The sequence below is a fragment of the Pagrus pagrus genome, assembly GCF_965226575.1.
Source record: "Pagrus pagrus genome assembly, chromosome: 2".
Taxonomy (NCBI): Eukaryota; Metazoa; Chordata; class Actinopteri; order Spariformes; family Sparidae; genus Pagrus; species Pagrus pagrus.
The window spans coordinates 14,933,957-14,955,304 of NC_140186.1; the positions used below are offsets into that span (position 1 = coordinate 14,933,957).

The following is a 21,348-nucleotide window of genomic DNA, read 5'->3' on the forward strand; positions in this document are numbered from 1 at the left end:
GGCTGATCGATGAAAAAGACATCTGAAATCAACTAAGTTACGGACGTGTTATGCAGGAACAATGACAATCCCTGACAATCACAGGTACAATGACAATTTCAGTCAAAACTTTGCCAACAACTCCTGCCTTACGGCAAATCAGAGAGGACACAATACCTCAAATTAATTAATATCCAACATACATACATAAAAAGTATAAAATAAGTTATCTACAAAATTATAGTCACAAATTTCAAGGTATTCCCAAACAACAGAGTGAGCCTTTTTCAGAAGAAGAGTAAAATCCCTCTCAGAACTCTTTTGTTCAACCAGCATGTTTTAGTAAAAAGCATGAGTCTCATTTCAGTTGTTGTAGTTTGTGAGATGTCCTACCATCTGCTGTGTACAACTGTGTTTAAGTCTGTGACTGACGCTTGAGCAAAGCAAAATAAGACAGAAGGAGACCAGAAAATGATTTACCGTGTGAAAAAAATTGCAAATACAGATGAGTTCAGAAGTTTTTTTGTTTATTTTAAGTGACTGCGCAGACAACGTCTTGTTTTGCATTTTGACTAGAAAATCACATGATGTTCTTTGTGTTGTTATTAACGCTTCCATTTGTTGGTATCTGTATGTATTGTAAAGCACTTTATGTCATGTGACTCTGCATGTATGTGTAATTACTGTACTGTGTATATAAATGTGTGTGGTTTTGTAGTTTACAGTTGAAGAAAGCATTGTTAACTGTAATGTTCCAGTCTTTATTCCCTGAATAAATCTAACAACTGTTTCCTTCTGCCCCAGGACTGACTTTTGGGGAAGGATGGCAATGTTTCAGAAGGTTTAGAATAACACAATATGCAGCGAAATAAAATGGGCCATCTGCTAGAGTCAGGCATTTGCATAAAAATTCCATTCCTCACGGCTAGACACTGATATATAGACAAAAACTGAAGCAGTTTACAAATGAAGTGAGGAAAAAGAAGACTTGTGAGTGCAGCAATGTAGAGCATCACATTTTTGCATATCCTTTAACTATTTCTGCATATTTTTAACTAAGAGGTGTTTCTGATATTCTGTCACCATCTTGTATGTAAAATGAAACACCTCTGAATTAAATCTAATACATCATTGCTGCTACCTGCGGCCTCAAAAGTTACCAATACGCTGAAAACTACAACTTCAGATCACATTTTTACAGGTGGACATACTGCTGGCTTCACCAACTGCTGCTGTTCAGCGTTTTCTTTTCAGTACAGGAAAGCAGCATTCTCACTGGTCAATTCATCACTAGTCTGCAGATACTGTGCCTGTTGAGTTTGGCAAAGAATGCTTGTCAAATAGTAGCTTTGTTGTTAATTAGGACTCTTGTTTACTGTCTTGGCGTAAATAATACTTTAGTTGTCTCTGTTCATTATTCATTTCTGCCTACTCGAGAAATAAAAGGCCCAGGTGTAGGTACAGTTTCCTCTATTTACTGGTAAAGGCATAAATCACATAAATTACAGAAGAAACAATGCAGTATGTCATGAAATTGAAGTATCATTTTATAAGATAATGAATGAATAATCAAATCTCTATCTTAGCTCCTCATTCCCTACAGAAACTGTTACGTAGTTGACTAAAAGGCACACGATACTTAAATTAATTTATAAGGCGCTGATTGGTACATACTCTCTACACACAACTTAACAAATGATTGGAAGAGACTGGCATAATGATGAAACTTTGATAGCATGATGTTCCATGCAGCAAAGATTATCCATTACAAGTCAAGAGCAACTAAAATATGCACATAATATATACATCTTGATTAAGGCCATGCTATTGTTGCTCATGTGAATTACTGCTTGAAAATACTTTCTAATGGGATAACCACACAGATGGGCAGTCCAGATGCTCAGTGGTTAGCACTGCGGGCTCATGTGGAGTGTCCACAGTGGGTTTGCTCCAGGTGCTTCTGTTTTTCCAAACAATCTAAAGGCATACACTGCACGTTAGGTTTATTAAAGACTTTAAATTGGCTGACATGGGAATATGTCTGGTCCGGCTTGTTTACCCTACAATTTTCAATGATCTTTGTATTACAATACAAACAAATAAGTGAAGCCTGATTGTGTTTAATGCACTTTTCCACGAAGAATTGGCGTGTAAATGTGGATTTTTTTCGACGCGGTTGAAATGGACAATTGACTCCTTTCCCATTGCCAGGAGGCGAGTTTGCCTTTATGTTTGTCTTCTCCACGTGTGTTGCAATTTGTCATTACAAACATGCCGGAAACAGGGAACAGTAGAAAGCAGCAGATCATATGTCTCATCAGTCTACATCCAGAAGAACTTGTTTTTAAAAAGTCTTCATCAATCTCATTCTGAATTAGAAACATTGTTTTCTCCTGTGCTGATGATGGACGTTGCTAAGGAGTGAGACATTTCGCTTTTTTCTCATCTCTGATGAGAGTTGCACATACCCAGTATCAATCAGGCAGCTGGCGTCGCTCATGTAGTGACACGGAAGCCAGTGACAAGGCCATGGTGGTTACTATCTTTTACTGCAGTCTCCCTTTTAAACTCAGCACCGTCTGAATGATGTTTAGGTGCTACATCAACAGAGACAGCAGGCCAGCAGCCTTCAACTACAACACATGTCATAGCACCGTGCCTGACCAGGGGCATACATTAGCGTGTTCACCCAGGTGAAGAACCACACAACCCTGTATGTATCATTAGAGAAACACATCATTGTTTCAAGGTATCAGCTCTCTGGCTTCACCCACCTTTTCCTGAATTAGCATTTTGAAAGCTGCATTGCTGTTCTGGCCCTCTAACATAGTACTGGTGTTGAATTTTGCACAACTGTGATAAAGTATTCAAGCAAGTCACTGCCAGAGTTTGGAAGGGGAAGACATTAACAAACATTTTATCTGTCATTAAAACTATCCACACAGTTCTAGTTGCTTTGATTGCTTTCGGTGACTCTGTTTCCACAAAACTCTCTCTTCATCTAATTTTAGCCAAATATCCCTTACAGGATTTGAACTGTGAATGCTGGAAGGAGAGTGAGTGAGAGCTGAGTAGATGAGGGTTGTGTACACAGAGGCTAAAAGCATCAGCACAAACATTCAGCATCCTGTCACTGCTGACTGAATGACATATGTTTTGTCATCAGGATTAAGGCGTGGTAACAATGTAGGATTGGTAACAATGGCATCTGTAGCAAGCTCACTGCATGCTGCCATTTCCTACAAGTCAGCTCATTTGTCACCTAATGTGGGGTCTTCTTGATACTGTTTGTTTTTTATTGCCCATTAAACAATATTATTACCTTAGGTTCTGCTTGTGTCAGCTCTTCTCTGAAGTAATGCTGATGACATGGCAGAGAGACAACTGCTAACGGATGTGGAATAATTACCTCAGTCAACCAGGTGGTAACTAAGCTGTGTGCGTGCTTAGAAAGTGTGTTGTATGGACTTGTGTGCTTGTGTGTCGGGTTGGGGTATCTCATTTTCTAAATTCCTGCATGTATTGTTAAACTTCTGGTTTTATTACAGAGTTAAGAAAGCTTTGCCTCAAAGGACCAGGATTGGATCTACACAAACTCTGTTAAACAAAACAGTTGCCAATAATTTTTTTATGGACTACATAATAAGTGAATCGACTATTTGTTGATGCTCTACGTGAACGTTAACATCACTAAGCCCTAAGCCTGTGGTCCTTATGGTAAAGGAAGATTGCACTTTTCAAAACTACTTTCCACATATTCAACATTAGACTTTGATACTTGATTAACACATCCAAAACTGCTTATCTCGTTTAGAAATTGACCAAGCCAATTTCAACCACACTAATACCAAGTAACACAATTAGAAGCAGACAAGGCCTCTGACAGTTCATTAAGATGTCCCTTCAGACTACAGTAAACCTTTCAATAACTCGTGGATTGTGTTGATACAGATTCATTTACACGATAGTGATATTTTGATTAATATCAATCAAATAATACACCTTGTACACCTGAGGGACATCTTGCAAAAAAACAAGCAGGAGAGACCTATCATTTAACCAATACAAGTGCTCTGACAAAGTAGGAAATCAAGTATAGACAAATTTGTAGAAAATGGATGCTTTTGCATTTCAGCTGGACTATCTTGAGTCCCTTCCGGCTATGGTTGAGTGGCACAGTACCAGGGTTACCTTTCTGGCATGAGCTGCACCCTTGTGTGATCTCAAGCTGAGTTCAAATCCAAAATCTCCCGGGGAAAGAAGCAACAAGGCTTTTTAAAGACCACAAGAAGCATTTCTGCAAAGAACCAGTGATCCAGAAGTTGGATGACCTGCCTGTCATGAATGTTGAAAAAAATATGACATCTAAGAAGTCTAAGCCTGGTGAAGTTTTACTCCTAACATTAGAGACAGCTAGCAACAAAAACAAAAATTTGCAACTGCATTTCATTGTTAATGTCCATTGTATGCGCCCTTCATTTTCCCACTTGGAGGCTACTTTTTCTAATGCCTTATACTGGCATTTGCATTAGTTTGTCAAACCAGAATGTGACTGATGTATGGTGGTCCTAATGGAAATAAACAAAAATAATCCCTCTGCTGTTCATGTACGCTACTTTGGTGTTTAAAAAAAAAATTGTGGCAAGATGATGAGTGCATCACAACAAAGCAAGTAACAGCGGTGACACTGAAGACAGATATTCTGCTGAGTCAGACCTCAGTCCGTGTGTCTGTATTGATTGAGCACCTGTCATCCAGAGCCACTCCATCGAACGGTATATTGACAATACCAAAGAAAACGGATGGCAATGCTACTACTGTTCAACACTGTTGGCCCCACTAACACAAACAGGAAAGACTCAGATTTTCTTTGCCTCCTGTGGTGCCTTTTTGGTGCTGTTGTTCCACTACACTACACTGCACTGGATATTTATTACATAAAACATGATTATTGAGTACCTTGAAAATATCATTGGTCATACTACTTGCTGTAGGGAGAATGTTTTAGACAGAATCAGATACATTTCACCATGTCTACAAATTGATTTCACACTATGGTGCATTAAATCATATAACCAGGGTAGTATACATCTAAATAATACATATATTCATGGTTTTATTCCACTGCCTGAACACACCCCCACTAATGTGTTCCAGTTATACACACAAATGTCGACACTTGTACTCTGAACACAGTATGAATGTTCAACGATGTAAAGACTGCAAAACAAATTTATTACATATCACCGGGTCGGACTTCGACTTAACTGAGTGGAATAAGTCAAAAACTTAAAACAATTTTTTATGGCATGGAGTACTGAGGATGAATTTAAGGTTTTCACAGCATGAGGAAAGAAGTGCCATTGACAGGGCTACTGGAATTAATAAAAAAATAAAGGTTCCTTGTAATAATAATAATTTCATTTTAATTTCCCCCTTAACATAATGTCATCACATCAAAATCCATAAAACCTGCAAGTAGTCTTCCCTCCATCTACGCACTCAAACAGACTCTGCCTAATGCTGCTCCAATGGAGAGGCATTATGCCTCCTGCCCTCTGCTACTGCTCCATCTGCTACTCCACCTCTCTCTCTTGTTACATCTCCAACAGGAAGTCACATCCACACAGCTTCAAAGGTCAGCAAATTTTCTAACCTGACAGATCCAAACACACATGTTGTTTCATAAAAAACGTTCATTAATGTACACATGCATGTACTACGAAAACTACTTTCGTTTCCTCCACAGTAAGAAAACATGCTGGCGAGTTAAACTCCCTGAATACACTAAACTCCCCATGCTGAGTGCATGTGGCCATTTGTGAGTTTTAACCCCAACAGATTGATGACTTGTCCAGGCTGTAACCCTCCTCCCACCACCAGTACCATCACCATGCAAACGATAAGCTCATAGAAATTGATGAATTGATGGGTGGATTTTTACATAGACTTCTGGATTTCTATATTACATAAACACAATGTCTTAATTTTCATGACTGAATAAACTGAATGAACAAACTGACCTTAAAGGAAAACACAATTTCATATTGTTTCACTTTGTTTATATTTGGCAGACCCTGCCACCTTACAAACAGTGTTCTGGGGACCTTATTTTCCTCTGAGAACAGATTGTTTATTCAACTATGGGAAATTTAAATTTTTTAACCACTCTTCAAAAATGTATACCTTTTTTTATTAGTTTTTAGATATGCAATTCCATTTCCTATAGTTGTTTGTCCAATTCGATAGGATTGACCTTTTCGAAATTATCTGGCTGGCTGCCATGACTCTTGAACACTTTGTGCAATTGTAGCCAAACTTACATAAGATGATGCGTGCACATACCAACTGTGAACGACCGTGCAAAATCTCATAGCAGTTTTCTTATAAATGACATTACACTAACAAAAATGAAAATGGCTGTACCACAATCATTTAGACCAGCCATAACATTTGTATGATTTACTTAAAATTTTGCACTATTCGTCCTTACACAAAGCCCTAACATTTTGGATATACTCTAGGTTTCCTCTGAGGCTGTCTGTTTTCATTAAAAAAATAAAGAAATAAAAAAATCACTTAATAAATATAAAGAAAGAAAAGTCTGGATAAGCAGTGTGTGGATATTTTGGGTTCTACACTGTGGATGGCAAAATAACTAATAATAAATGATAAGGCAGTTTGCCGAATTTGTCAAAGCAGCTGTCTTACTCTACAAGGACAACAAATCTGAGGACTCATCTGCAAGCCTGCCACCCACAATGGCAGCTGAGGCTCCAGAGGCAAGTGAAGCAACGTCAGCTTTACGACCTTGTATGATTGCCTGCAGTGTATGACACTACACGCAAAAAACAAAAGACTATACTGAAGGGTAAGACACTCTGTAACCACTGATGGATGGACATTGCATTGTGCTACAGTATATGGGTTGCATTTGAATGACTTAACCCCAAATGAATTACATGTTAGTTTGAATTCCTTCAAATTGGACTTTTTCAATAGTGAAAGCCCCACTGTTCTCCATAAAACATGGGATGCCCTAGCCAATCAGCACAATTGTCTGTGTGTATTTAAGTTGAGATTCAAATGCAGCGTGTCGCGTTATATAAAGTCTCTCAATATGTGAAATCAGCAAAGAAAAGACATTCACATTCAATAATTTATGTATGCTCCTCACATCTCAATAAGATAGACTGTATATGATCTCAATTTGCTCTTTTGGGGTCGCTATCTTTTAGCTCAAATCTCATCTGGTGGTCTTTAAGGAAGAATCAAAATCAAGACTCCTCCCTCTGATAGTGCGTGTTGACACGGATTAACTTCACTCCCATGAATGTATTAACAAATGAGGTTAATACATGATAAGCATTCAGGGAGTACAGAAAATAAGGTCAAACCAAGTGCTAAACCAAGCAGCATTGAGTATTATTACAATCCTAATGTTTATTCACATGTAGCAACAACAAATTTATGCAACAAAAGCAAAAGAGAATAAAGTAACAATTATAAGCTTAAAACATACAATGTTCTGTAATTACATCCTGAGTTACACCGAAAGCAGTTCTAAGGTTTAATGCGTGCCTTGTGTTATTGAGGAAAGCACCTTCAGCACAGAATAACTCTTTACAGAAACATGGACAAGATGTTTAAAAAGATTCCAGAAATTCTGAGCATAACCTGGTAGTGCTTGAGAGTAAGAGCTTGTTAATATTTTATACTCGAATGGAAAATCAAAACACTCAAGTGTAGAATTAAAGATTTTAATTTACTGTTAGATCCCTTCATAGACGCAGACATGAGCGTCATAATATGCAAAGAGACAGATGGACACCCACTGTTATTACATGTTATGCTGCTTCTTTGTCTCACTACAATATGATTAGGGTAAAAATGTCTTTAAATGGTACAGTACATACTGTGAGGTTGTAGAGAGACAGAACATTTTTCTCAGAATATTCTTAGCCTTGGAGTTTTGCAAATACATGCATATTTGTCACAGATAAAACTGTTCAAAAGTTTAAACTCTGCTTGCACTGCATAAAATGGGCATCAGAGCTCCTTTACCATACAACACTAACTTTGTGACTACAATCCCTGTCATTTGTCATTATGGAAAGTTAATATGCCGACACTGCACTGACCCAGATTCAGAGCAGAGTTAAGCACATACACACACACGCGCGCACACACACACTTGGTGGAGCAGTGGGGGAGTCTCTAAAAGCAGAAGTCAAGGCTCAACCTGTCATATCGCTGCTCTCCAGAGCTATGTTCTCAAGGCGGCCAAAATAGGCTGATCAAAGTGGAGCACAACCTGTGAAATTCTCAAAGCAGCAATGTTCTCTTAGGAATTCAAAAAAACCTTATTTAAAAACATAATGCACACACTGAATAAGTTGAATAAACCACGTCTTCTGAAAGCACCTGCCTCTGATTGGCTGGAATGCATCCATGAAAATCCTACATCTGGACACCTCAAACAACTTTGAAATACATCGCTGCTCCTGCAAGCCTGTCAGATCATATGTTGTACACTGTCTTTGAAAAATCAGGTCCTATCCTCCTGCAGCCTATAGATACAGCCTGTCTTAGCACAAAGGTTATCCTCTATAGCGGATGCTTTATTCATGTTGGCATCTTGCCTGCCTCGCCTGCTTAACTTTTTCAAACTGAGGTCAAACAACACTTGTTGGACTGCAGGCATTATTATTCCATTCACTATATTGTCAGCAAAAGTTAAAGAAAATTAGTCGCTGTGAATTTATTATCTTGGTAAACAGGAAATGTAAAAAAATAAATAAATAGAGGATTGACCATGAGGGTCATAACTAAATTAAATAGCCAAATATGGCAACACTGATGCATTTACCAGGCTATCTTTAGAACCTGCTGAAAAAAAGATCAATGCTGTTATTGCTTATGCATTGTTTTTACTATCTACTATTGTGATTTTATTCAACTCATGTCTTTATACTGTAGTCGTGAGAATGATAGGCTGCTGAAAATACAAAATAATTTTCACACATACAGTCTGAAGCCTGAATGCTCAACATGAGAATCTCAGAGCAGAAGCTGATAGTATACCAGTGCAATGTTCGATGTTGCAGTCAAAGCATATGGTAAAAGCTTGGTTAGCTCCCAACTAATTCCCAAGATAAACTCTTAAATGCATGGCTATGCACTGAGCAAATATCATTCAAACTTCCCTTTGGAGGAAAATGAAAGGCAAATTCTTTTACCACAACTATATAGCAATGCATCTACGTCAACATCAAATGGCCAAAGCAGAGGAAGCGAGCCTCTTTCCACTGTAATCACATTTTTGTGCCAAACTGATCAGGTTTAAAACAATTGTGTTAATTACTTGAGCATGACAAAATTCGCAACCTTGCAGGAATTGCATTGGTTGCTCTCCTGCTTATATATTTTACAGAGATTAAAAGCAGGAGCAGGGTGTTAAAGGTACCCTGTGGCGCTTTTAGCTACTAGTCGCACCATGGAGTAATGTTTTTATGTTTTTTGTATTGTGCACTGCATGCACATGTGGATTCTACCGATCGACAATTTGGGGCAGGAAAAATGCCATCAAACATAGCACTGGAAGAAACAAGGTAAAGACTGCTGGCAAGTAAACATGGAAGTAAACAATGTACTGAACAATAAGCCTTGTAAATGTTTTATGAGGAAGAACCTTGGGGATACAGCCAATGCATTTTGGTGAGAAACACAAAATGTAAACTTACGTTGTTTGTTTACAAGAAAATTCCACAGGGCACCTTTAATCAATCTACATTTTTGTTATCAGAACAAAACACATCATATACATTGATGTCCATAGTGTTGAAACAATCTGGTCTAATTAACTTTTACTCGTTAATAAATCTGTTATTCATCTGACCTGCAGGCAAGACTTTTCTCATTAGAGGTAGAGTTGTCTCATTATCACATTATCTGAAATACTCCTTTTCAAACACCAGTTTCACATCAATTTGTTGATGGTGATTTACATTATTGATACAAACTGAATCTAAAAACTACTCTTAACTCTGTCAGCTTCAATGCTTTTCATTTCTTTGCACTTTGTTAAGTCAAAGAGCTTTCTGAGAGCGATTCCACACAAATGTTGTGACAGAATAATAATTTGCCATCGGTCTGAATGGGACAATGAGCATCATCTGATCTGGCATTGCAGCCCCGCTGTCAAGAGAATAGACAATGCTCAGCTTTCACTTGAAAACAGAAACACAAGTTTCTTTAATACCTATCGTATCAGATAATTGTTTGTTACACCAGAATGGCCGGAGTGTTATGACTGTAGTAGACATTGGTAGTATTGGTTTCATCAAGCTAATGTCATGGGATTACCCCATGACAATGGTCTAGTATAAATGGGTCAAATGCAGGTTGAATACATGTTTATAATCCCACATCAGACATGGGCTTTGTGTATGAGAGTGGCATACAGTTCTAGAAAATGTCCATATCTTGCACTTTAAAATGTAGTCATTTGCATGCTCAAAAATAATCTACTCATTAACTAAACCTTCCATTATTTCTAACTGGCAAGCACTTTAAAGGTAGAATTTGAATGTCCCATTAAATCAAAAACACTTATGAGAGATATAGATGTAACTGTTCCCATGTATATGATTACAAAATGTAACAAATTTGTAATTTTGTCTATATGAATTAAAAATACAATTTTTGCCACTAGTCTTGAATTAATTATCCTGCAGAAATTTAGTGCAGCCATCTGCTGTTTTATGCAAACCAAAACTATTTTAAATTGTGGACTATATGTTGTCCTGTCAAAAACAGTGGCCCACAATGGCTTTTATTAATTTTTAAAGATATGACATTAAACCAAAAAATACCGATAACATATAAATATGTAGATGCAACTACAGAAGCCATATTTACCAAATGAGGACACACTTATAAGAGGTAGAAGCAAATGAGAGACTGCATTCCTTAAATATCTTTATGGATGTTCAACGTGTCAGCATCACTCACCTTGCTTGGATTTTTTCTCTAAATATCTTAAGCACAGCCCTGCATCTTGTAAATGCGGAGGTTACATTATATTGAGGGCTGAGTGTGTTGACTTCAGCAGACAGAAGATGGTGGACGTTTATTAAAGAGGTGCTAGTAAGCAAGCTTTTATTGTTCAGCATCAGGTCAGCATGGAGTCACTCAAGTTTTAAAGTGGGCTGGTGACGGCATGAGACACAGAACACAGTCAACACCAATAATGGCAATTTCAGCTCAAAACGAAACATAATTTAAGAGCTACTGATATCACCGCCCACATCTATGATTTTTTCAGCAATTGAAACAGGTTTTATGTTGTGCTCATTGACAGCTGTTTCTCAGGTTAAAAATACAACCTTTGTAGGTGGGATCCAGAGCCAGAATAACAGCATTAGAAACATTTCCATAAAACGGTGACACGCTTGGATGAGATGAAGGCGGCTATACATATTGCTGTAAGTTGACTAATAATTCTTTAGTTTATGTGAAAAGCATTATTTCCTGGCGTCGGTTACCACAGATGCTACATCAACTAAAGCTGCGAATATGTCAGTGAATATTAATTGCTTAAAATAAAAGACTATAGACAATACTTTAAAAAGTCAAAATAAAAACTGTATTTTGCATTTGTAGCATATCATATCATGGCCATCACCTACATTATCTCTGTTATTATCGTTAGGCTACTTTCAGTAAAACAAAAATCCTAATTGGAAAGTTCACTTTCATGAATACTGTGGGTGGAATTCAACGTCTTGTTCAGAAAGCTAAGACAGCATGGTTCCTTGCGGCTTCCTTGAGGGTTAATAATGGGTAACTGAGGAGATGAAGACTGAAAGGAGTACAAAAGCAAGCAATCTACACAAACATATGCAGACAATTTCTGAGAAAGTGGGGAAGACCCAGGCATTTCTGTAAAAATCAGTAAGCAGTTGGCACATTCTAAGCCTTTAACACCCCAGTTTTTGGTTTATTTATAGAGGAGATCTATCTTATCTTGACTTAAGAGATTCATTTCAAATTGCGTGAACTGTATGTATTAAACTTTTGGAAAACAAAGAAAATTGCTCTAAAAGAATATGTCCCTGGGCTTCCACTTCAAGCTTTTGACTAAGCCCCAGAAGTCAAATCCTAGAAACGCTTCTGGTCAGCACATAGATTTTCAGTAAGGCTGACGAGTAGTTTTAAAATCCTAACCAATTTTGAAATTGGTTTGCGTCATGCACATGAGGATGAACCCCACAGATGTTCTTCTCTCTAATCTCAAACATACAGACACTACAAGATTGAAAAATATTGGTGCATCACAAACTACAGGATATTAAGATCATTCTGACAGAGGGAGCGATGCATCGACTCACATGATAACTCTCACGTGATCTGGATGTAAACAAATGAAGACTGTGATGCAGCAACTGGCTGTAGTAAAACTTTGCAGTGAGAAAAAGTAAAAGAAACAAGTTTGGATAAGAAAATGATTTTAACTGTCAGTTTTAATATGTCAACAGTGGTATGCCAGCTAACATTAGCCTCAAGGGCTAGAATTTTAACTGTTGCTTGGCAAGACTGTCAGCTGCTACTGTCACTGGCTATAGACCAAATCAGATCAGATTTTAAATATTAAATATCAATCATTTTGGATATCATTGGGGAGGCCCTGATAAGTCTGTGAGCAGTTCAGGAAGTTTAAGCCTAGATCTGTAAACCCCTCACATTATGAGATAATACTGACTGAGATCCCAGACCGGGTTTCTCCTCAGAATGTAGGGAAACTCCTGTAGTCTGAGTGTTAGAGGAGTCAAGAAAAGCAGCCACCTAACAATAGAAAAGTTAATGGACCACGACAGAGCACACACACACTGTGGGGGAGGAGCTGGGCCAATACGTGGGGCCCATACTGGTCACAGATGTAGCCTATAGTGGGGGTGGATAGAGAGACAAGGGAGGCCCGAGAGACATGAATGGCCCCTGGCAAAGCTCTCTGCACTGATTTGTTTTTGATAGAATCAAAACAATAACATGGCACGATGAAGAATAGAGACACAGCAGAAGCAGAGAGAGAACTTTCTGGTGTCATTAGTGCATTAACATGACCTCTCATGGCTAGCAAAACAATGATTGTGCAAATGAGAATGACATCGAATGTTTGCACACAAATTATGTACAGTTCACTGAACTGCATTGTCAGTGCCCATTCATTGATGTCTACATGCCACATCTACACAATCCACCACATGCCTGTTTCTATTGAAGTGACACTAGTTTATGACCTGTGGTCTTCACCAGTTTCAGTCCATGACTGGAATCTGCACACATGCTTGCTTTACTTGTTTAAACATCGTAACAGGGAAAAGATAATTATATTTTCTAATGGGCAGTGATTAAGAGAAGAACACATTTCATATGACAATCACCCAAAGGAATATTGTGGATTTTACCAAGAAAAACAAGTTGATGTAAATTGAAACAACTAACAGGGAGCAGAATCAGTTGCTCCTTACAGTCTAAGTGTCTTGGATGATTTACAAACTTGACAACTATCTAATATAAGTTCCACAGCAAAAAAATGTGGAAACAATCTGTGTCATTGAAAATAAAATATTACGTTCTGTTTATGGAGACAACTTAATTATCCTAATATTGAGGACACAGCTACAGTGTAGTCATCATTATGACAGTTACCAATGAAAAAATCAAGTTATACTGGACCACTAGCATGCCCCGAAGTGAATCCATGTCTTTCCATGACTATCAGATTCAAAGTGACTTGGACATGCAGCTCCAACTTCAAAAAGGCTGTCTTTGATGCTCACAGTTCAAGCCATCCTAGACCATATCATGAATAACATGAATTCTTAGAGTGAGACGAAGCTGGCTATAAAGGTGATGAAATGATCAACATCAGCCGGATAAATTCTGAGGATCACTCAGGTGGTTCTGCCTGTACTTTTGTACAAAGGCTTTGCTGTCACTTCATACACTCCGGACCAATGGGCCACCGACCAAAAAAAGAGAAATACTATTAACAATTCAGTCTTCAAAATCAATTATTTTTTCCCAAGAGACTGTGACATCTGTGAGAGGCTGAAGGAAAATCATTAAAAACAGTAGTGAAAGAATCTTGGCGGCTGCTTGGCATCACACTCCAGTCACAACATCTCAATGAGAAAAGGTGCTGTCTGCTAAGAAATTTTACTCCCTCAGATCTTAGGAGGAGAAACAAACTCCCTTTGCTCTCTCTCCATGTGTGTTTCCACTGATACGACTAAAACCTTATCACGGGTAATTTCACCCCTTAATTAAAGCTGTTATCAAAGAACAACTTTAATTTTGAAAACAGACCTGCTTGTTTCTCGTGCCTTGCTAGTTTAAAAGATTTCCAACAACAACTGTTGTCAGCTGCAAGCCTCTTGTCAAATACTGTAAGTGAGGCCATATAATGCATGTTCCTCAGCTTCTGCTTCCAGCATCCTACTGCATGTCCCTTGATGTATGTCAAAATCTCCAAACTGTACAATCGGACCCTGACCATCTTATAAATCTAAAAACCCTTATCAGCAGTTAGCCTGGGCCTGAATGAGGTAGTTTGAATTTCCTTTTATCACCAAAATTAGCACCAATATGCAGGGTTTTTTTTTTTTTTATATGGGGAAACCTTCTCAAAATAGGCGACTTTCTTCTTGCTCATTGCCAGGACACAAGTCTGCCTTTCTGTGTGTCATGTTCTAAATCACAAACGCAGTGGAGATACAGTAGAGAGCAGCAGGGAGGCTGATGACAATGTTACGGTGGTTACTTTCCTTTTTTCAGGCACTCTTGCAAATCAACACCGGGTTAACAATGTTTGAGGACTGCTTGAACAGAGACAAGTGGGAAACTGTTTACAACATCAATGCGTGTCATAGAATCGCAAAGAGGGGCAAAACTTTGCTTAACCACCTGGATGTCATGTCAGAGTTATTTACCCTGGAATGGACACCAATTGTACCTATTCCCACTGAAGACAAAAGCCAGATGTAAGTTGTTGTCAGTGGGATTTTTGTCCGCTGTGAAAGGGGTATGATACTGGTTAGGACCTGGAATTGAGGGTGAACTCCAAAAATCCCTGAGGATGGATACTTGGACGTTTTTAGAAAACAAGTCGTCGATGACAACAATATGCTCTCACTCTGTACTTAAACAGACCAGCTTATCTATCATTAAAAAGGTCACTTTCAAAACTATAAATAGGAACAGTTGAACAGCTAGCTTTTGAAACACTCCCTGCACAGAAATATTTCATGACGACGCTAAATTAAAGATATGCATGGAAATGCAGAGAAAATGATTTTCATGGCACAAAAAAGCTATTTTAGAGTTTCAAAAGAGATGTTACCAACCATGAACAAAGCCTACAGAGGTCACTATGACATACACTATAGTAAGCAATTACATGAGATTGCACGATAATATGAGAAAGTAAATCAATCTTCGAAAGCAGCATCCAAATTAACAGTGTTTTATCAGCTTGTCAGTGAGTTGTATTCATTGTATTCAGCTTTATTATCACATTAAATTGACCACCTTGTTTATAGGTATTTGCTTTCACCTAATACCTGATAGGCCAAAGCTGCAAATCAACCATAACAAGCTAAAGGCCAAATTATATTGCATCAACTTATGACAAGCGATGAAATTTCCCAATTATCTGCATGAAAATAATACAACATATGGCAGATCATAAAGGGCCATCTGTGGGGAGCGTCTTCTTTGAAACTTCAGGACACAGACACTACATCATCAGGTCATTAACCTCATATTCCACACTGACTTTAAATCCACCCTTCACATTTAAGTCTGTGCAAATCCTTCAGCGGCTTTTGTTGGGTGAAACTGTAGGATTTCAACAAGTCTGAAGTGTTGTTAAAAATTTAACTCCAACCTGAATATGAGATCTGAGTTGCATATGATATTAAATTTTGATTAAATATTTCCACACAAGTAAAGTTGTGATGACACAGGGGGTGCACATACTTTTGCACTTTTCATTTCTTTAAATGCGATTAGCTTCAGACAAAACATCAGCCTCACTTCTGATGACTTTCAATGCTTTGTTTGTGAGCAGCCTCTTCTCAGCCTCTGTTATTCAACCACACCCACCCACAGACTTCTGACTAATGGGAGGATGGGTGGATGGATTGATTTTCGTAATAACAGTCCTGTCGAGAATGAAGCCAGGCTGTAACAATATAAACTTTCACTGAAACAGCTCTTTTGCTATGCATCGTGGTTGTGGGTGTGGTCAGACTAACAGACATGAAAAGATTAGAGAATAACCTCGCTCTTTCTTGCTGCACCAAGCTGCTGCTGACACTAGACTTTCAAGCATTGCTGGATCATCCACTTTATTGTCCCCCCCTGAAACAATAAAGTGCTCTTTCCTTTTTTTGGTTCTTCTTTATAGTCCAATGTGGGATAATGTCTTTTAAACAGTTAAGGAAACAGCAGATTCATGAAGCCAATTTAACATATGCCCAAGTCCTAAGCTGCTGCTTAGTAAGAGTTATCAAGTGTCCCCAAGAGCACACAATATGTTACCTTAAAGATGAGGAAACACACAATTACTGAAAAACCCTGATGAGATAGTTTGCTGTCAGTTCGATGCAGTTCCACATTGCAGCATTGGGTAACACAAACCCTGGGGTTAGGAGAGTTAAAATTGATGTGGTAGACAAGAGTCCCACGACTATTGATTGTTCTGTGTTGTTTCTATTGCCTCATCTCTCATCTGTTAAACAGTATCAAACATTTGTGCAAGAGCTGGAGTGAGAAAAAGCCGAAGAGGAAAGGCGATCCTGTTCCAGTTAGCGGGGGTACCATGGCTACCTTAAAGCCCTGCTTCAGTACAACAACAGGGGGTTCCATGGTGTTCAGCCAATATCGCTTCCTCTCCCAGGAGACCGAGAACACAATGCACGCCTGCCTGCCATTGATTCACCCCTAAATTATGGCTTTTTCTTATCCACGGCAACAGAAAAAGGCTTTATACTGCAATTGGCATACAGTAACTGAGCCGAAACATTGAGATAATTACATACAGGTGGCTGTCAAACCTTTTGTACTGGGTATTATGAAACGAGGAGTAAGAGATGGGCTATAAACAAGCAGAAAATAACTATGTTTCAAAACAGAACTAGTTCAGAATAGACTGATGTTGCTCAGTCGGGAACAAAATAAGTGTTTAATTTTCCAAAATCAAAGCAAATTAAGTTTTAAGTTTGTCCAGAGGATCGAAGTGATAACACAAAACCAGGAACTACAAACTGTCATGCGGATTACTAAGGCTTCCTCAGCAATGGTTAACAATCTAGTATAACAGCATAATTCTGAACATAAATGTACTCTTCCGTAAAATGACAGAAAATGTATCCTAAAGGTTAAATAAATAAGCCTTGCATAAAAGACTGTCTTAGGCAGATGGTCAGCCAGTGATACACATATGTAGTTATCTCCCAAAGGGCAGAGAAGAGTCTGTCCATGCTTGGCAGACTGAAATCACAGCTCTTGCCTCGTCTGCCTCTCGTCAATATTTAGTAAAAGTCATCTTTAGTAGTTTAAATAGTACTTGTACAGTAAAATTTAACAAACAGAACATTTTCTTACCCATAATGAGTAAAAACAACAGTTTTACTGCCACATCAAACAATGGGAAATGCATTGTGAGGTTAACTAATTGAGGAATTGATTGAAGTAATGTTGAAATCATTGGTTGGTTATTTGATTATTCAATCGTCAGAAAGGTAACTGACAACAATTTGAGATTCAATTCATTATTTAAAATGACTACAAGGAACTTTCAGTTTTTGTTGATTCTAGCGGCCCCGTTCGACAAAAGCAATACGACACTGTTGTGAAGATCTCTGCTAGTGCGTGCCGGCCGTGTGTGCATTTATTTTGGAAGCGAGTGACAGAGAGACCACAGGATGGATCGAGATGAGGTAATGTATTTATATGTGATATATGTAATCGGACCGGAGCACAGGAATCAATAATCACTATATAAAAATAGCAGTCTTTTCGCTGATGGTCTTGTTTGCTGTTACAGGTCATTTATAATCATCAGAGGAATTATGAGACTGTTTCAAAAACACTTAAAAAATTCCTCGTAGTCACTTTAAGTTGGGATGCAAATTTTAACCGATAGTCGTCTGCCTTAAAAATTGATTATTAACTAATCATTAATGGTACATGGAATATGTTGGAAGTTTTTCTGTAAGAAAACTGTTTTGACCAATGACATGATGTATGTTTGATGCAAGTAAACACCAAGTTGCTTGAACTGTAAACTAAATAACACAAAATAATGACTTGATTTGAATCACAGAGACCCTGCCTGTCACTATTCGACAACTGGCCCAACAAAATCAAACTCATATTAAGGCTACTAAATGGCTGTAATTCAATTAAATACATTTTCAAATACCAGTATTTCATATTGTATGTTGATACATTTGATAAGCAAGTATTTGTAATTTGTAACAAAATACTTTTTGATCTCTTTGTGCCCTATACATTTTTAATCTGTTAAAATCTTAACAGCCATTAACTGATTAATCATTAACATCCCTGGTTTAAGTCAATGTGAGGACTTGCTTCTTCTTAATACTAGGTAGGTAAATAATGCCTCACCCATAATATATTTATTTCTGAAGGCCCTTCCTTATCTTCTATATCTTCTATAAAACTCAACGCAACTACAAAAATCACAGGATTATTTTGGCCTCATCCTTTGCAGGCTGTCTCATGAAATCACATGGTAAACACATGGGGGAGAGTGGACCCAGTCAGTCTCAACATGCCTCCTTGCCAATCAAAAGTTTACACTCTAAATACAGCCACTATGTGACCCCTAGAGCCCCCTGGGATGCCACATATCCAGTTACAGGACGAGAATGTGGATGAGCCACGGCGGGTCACAAAAGCTGTGGTCTGACTCCTGCTGCACTGTACTGTTGAATGCAGAGTGCACTCAGCCTGGATGATGCATGTCTGCAAACAAGCCCCAATGCAAACTCTTGCTTATTTACAGTTTTTGCAAAACTCAAATGAGGCATGTGTTTTTCATTTCTGCATACTGAAAACCGTGAAGCTTAAATCAGCTGTTTTACACAGCCTGTCAGGCTTCTTCAAACTGTTAGCACTGTTAAAAGGAGCAAACGGAGCCTTGGCCATAAAGTAACGCTTTCCTTTGCAGGGTGAGGCAAGGCGAAGCTGTGTACTTCACTAGCTGCTTGAGTCGAGCACGAAGGCGTATTAAAGAATTCAAAATCATTCGCGAAATATGAGTATGACTTCTAACTCATGCCACCGAAAACGACTGGTGACTTTATGTGAACAAAGAGGCAAAATTATCAGACGAAAGAAACCTGCGAGCGCTGCAAACACCCATAAAGAAGAGGCTGGAGAAACTGAACGATCTCCACCGAGACACTGGACGCTTCGGCAGCCGCTAACGCGGATGTGGCTCCGTTATTTTTACTAGCATAAAAGTGGCCGGTGTCAGTTAGCTTAGCCACTCCACTAGCCTAGCAGCCTAGCTCGTCTCAGCCCGACATGCTCGGCACAAGTCAGTCGGAGCAGGCTTTCAGCACTGGGCTCACTGGATAGCTTTGCTTGGAGTGGGGGTTCAGATAACGTTAGCAGAGTCGGCAGCACAGATTTTATTTAGCTAACGAGAGCAGCCGAGCTCAGCAAAACAGAGTTGTGGCATTATGAGCTGTGAAGTGTTTCGGTGCGGATGATTTATTTACCCCGCCAACTAGCATAAGCACAATGATGAATGAAAAGGCGGACCTCGCCTAAGCTAATGTTAGCAGCGGTGCAACGGGTCAGTCGGTGCAGCAAGTGTAATGCTACCAGGCTGCTAGCAAAAAAAAACAAAAAAAAAAAACACATTCAGTTGACAAACCACAGCATTCAAATAGCTAACTAAACACTACGCACCTTCACGCGTTGGAGATGACACCTCTTGCAGGTCCGCAAACTGTTCACAGCGCCTGGTTTCACTGAGTATTCCCAAAAAAATGGTGTCCTCCTGTTCAGTTAACCCACGGCGAACAGTGAAAATCGACTCAATCCGGACGCTTTCCTCAATCCCGTGGTGCTGAATCTGAGGCTACACGCTTCTGTCGGTGTCTCGGAGATGCCTCCTCCTCTGGCTGCCTGCGAAATAATGACCCCTCCCAGCGCTCCGACCACAACAACAGAGCAGGCAGGTGCAGATGATGGTGCGCTAGTAGCGGAGAGCCTTGCAATATAGTGGGCTGTGTGGTAGATTCCAGGCTTGTCAAATCAGGAGAGTCTCCGGCGTTGACGCATGCGTGATTCCGGGCGTGAGGATGCGCCCTGCCAGTGAGCACATTGTAGGGAGGATTTCTGAGTTTTGGCATATTCTGCGACTCCAGCTGTAGTATTAGTCATTACAACACAACATCACCTAACTGCGTAATTACTACAATACATTTAGAAATATACCACATGTATATTACAGAAACTGTCTCTGTGTAGAGTATTTGCTGTAGAGATAACAGCAGATTATTATATGATTATTATATTAGTATTATTATTATTATTATTATTATTATTATTATTATAGTCTTAAAAAGCCAGCAATTGCAGATGATAAAAAATATCTGGCTTTGTTTCATAGACTAATTTAATTATTGTATGTTAAGATATATGGATTTTTTTTTTTATCTGAATGTGAACTGTAGCCAAAACTTGTGAAATAACTTGGCTACTCCTCTTATGCTTGTTATAGCTTTTGACAACACTAACTTCATTCATTCAGTCACTGATATTGTTACAGAAAAAAGAATCATTGATCAGTTTGCACACATCAAGTCGCCCAATATCTAACCATTAAATTAAATCATTTCATTTTTTTTTCTTTTTTAATCTCTCCAGTTTTAATTATTCACATATCAAATGAATACATTTACGTTTTACACTGCTGGTGAACTTAGGACAACGACAGGAGCGTAAAGACTTTGTGCCAACATTCCTTTTTCACAGTAGGTATTTTGACTTTCTCTACAATGACAACGACTTTTGGGAAAAAAGACAATGAGGTCAAAGGTCAAGACAAGAATCCAAGGTGAGCCTGACAGTCACTGGAGTTACTGCTGCGACCCTTCTTCCATGACAAACACAATGAAAGGATAGAAAAAGTTAACATCATTTACTCCAGCAAGTCTGTTGCTATGTATCCCTAAAAATATAAATCTTAAAATAAATCATCTCTAACTAAAGCTATGTATTTATTTTTTAGGCACATACAACATACTCACCCATCACTGA

The 21,348-nt window shown here is 38.6% G+C and overlaps 1 protein-coding gene across 1 annotated transcript in view; it reads right to left on the bottom strand.

Moving 5' to 3' along the window:
* ctnna2 (catenin (cadherin-associated protein), alpha 2) overlaps window positions 1–20,308 on the bottom strand; it is a 322,519-nt gene extending 302,211 nt beyond the window's left edge. Inside the window, exon 1 of the mRNA XM_084366449.1 lies at window positions 19,993–20,308. The gene's annotated coding sequence lies outside the window, so the exon portion shown is untranslated. The remainder of the gene's footprint in view (window positions 1–19,992) is intronic.
* Between the last annotated feature and the right edge of the window lie 1,040 nt (window positions 20,309–21,348).